Source organism: Numida meleagris, unplaced genomic scaffold, assembly GCF_002078875.1.
Source record: "Numida meleagris isolate 19003 breed g44 Domestic line unplaced genomic scaffold, NumMel1.0 unplaced_Scaffold497, whole genome shotgun sequence".
Lineage (NCBI taxonomy): Eukaryota > Metazoa > Chordata > Aves > Galliformes > Numididae > Numida > Numida meleagris.
In genome coordinates, this window is record NW_018364713.1 from 28,680 (window position 1) to 30,457 (window position 1,778).

Genomic DNA, 1,778 nt, shown 5'->3' on the forward strand with positions numbered 1-1,778 from the left:
AGCTCCTGCTGCCCCCAGCCCCTCGCTGGCAGCACCGGTGGAGAAGCTGAGAAACGGAACCGCCCTTGGCTCTGCGCAGCACTGCTCAGCAACAGCTAAACCACCCGTGTGTCACCACCATTGGTTTTCTCCTAAAGCCACAGCACAGCACCACAGCAGACACAGTGAAGGCAATCAATTCTGTCCCAGCCAAAGGCGGGGGGCAGGCAGGGGATGCATGGGGGATCTATAGAGAATCTATGGGGGATGGAATGGGAGGGGAGGGAACCGTGAGGAGATCTGTAGGGCAGGAGTGTGTTGGGTCAGGTGCGGGGGTCCCACTGGGCTGGTGCTGTGGTTTTGAGGTGGATTGCAAAGGGTTTGTGGATCTCAAGGGCTGTGAAGTGATGTGGAGGTGATAAGGTTAGATAGGAGCACTTAGGGATTGGGTGTGGCTGGAAAGCATTAGGGGTGCACCACTGAGGAGTTGGGGGTGTTAGATTTGGGGGGCTGAGGGGGAGGTTGGTAATAGGAGAGCTGGGAACAGGTCATCAGGATAAAAGACTGGAAACCCTTTCCCCACCTGGGCTTGATCTCTCTCTCTTCGGAAGCTTTGGGCATCAAGGATGAACAAGAGGCCGACAATGAAGATGAGGGCAGCGACGCAGCACCTCGCCACCGCCACCACCAGGTTTCCATGGGATCCCCCATCAGCTCCTGGGGGGTGCAGGGGCTTGAATGTCCCCATCCCTGGCCACCACCTCCCTAGGGATGGGATGCAGGGACACTGTCATCTGTGGGTGACAGTGGGGACACCCAAATAGGGAACTGGGATCTACCTGGGGGTGCAGGGGTGGGTGTCACCTCCAGTGTCACACTGTCCCCGAGGGGAGAGGACACCAAGGGATCATCCTTGGGGCGATAGGAGCACCTATAGGTGCCAGCGTCGGATGCGGTGACCTGAAAGAGAGTGAAGGAGGCCATGCCCAGACCATCAGAGTCCTGGAGCTGGATGGGGGCTGTGCGCCTGCCCTTGTGCAGGAGGAAGATGGCCCCAGAATCCTGGTTCCAGCAGCGGATGGTGACATTGGATCCCATCTCCACGCGTTCCTCAGGGCTCAGGGAAATCCCGGGTGGGCGTAAACTGTGATCTGTGTGCAGAATGGAAGCAGTGATGAGACACGGCCCAGTGGGGACAGCCCTGGGCCACCTGCTTTCCCCAGGGCTCTCACCTGTCACCACCAGCTCCACAGGGTCCCTCTGCTCTGATGTCCCCAGCAGCCGCAGCACCCAGGACTGGCAGTGACAAGTTGTTGCATGCTTCCGCTCTGTACTAAGAATGGAAAACTCGGCTGTGTCCTGCATTTCAAGCTTGCTTCTGCAGATGGTCATAGCTTCATCCTCACAGAGCTGGACCCAGGCAACTGGCCGGGGCAGGTGGCAGCGCAGGGTGACAGAGTCCCCCAGGGACATCCCTGGCTGGGGTGCAGGTGGATGAAGAGGCTGAGGTCAAAGAAGAGGGCAGCGGCACATCCCCGCACCACCGCCACCACCAGGTTCCCATGGCACTCCTCAGCACCTGTGAGGTGTGAGTGTTTGGGTGAAGGCATCCCTGGAAGAAGCTCCCTGGGGATGGGATGTGGAGACACTGCTGCTCATGGGAGACAGAAGGGACACCCAAATGGGGGGCTCAGACCTACCTGGGGGTGCAGGTCACATTGTTCCCAAAGGGTAAAGACAGAAGGTAGTAGCCCCCAGGATGGTAGGTACACCTCTAGGTGCCAGCATCTGCTGGGGTT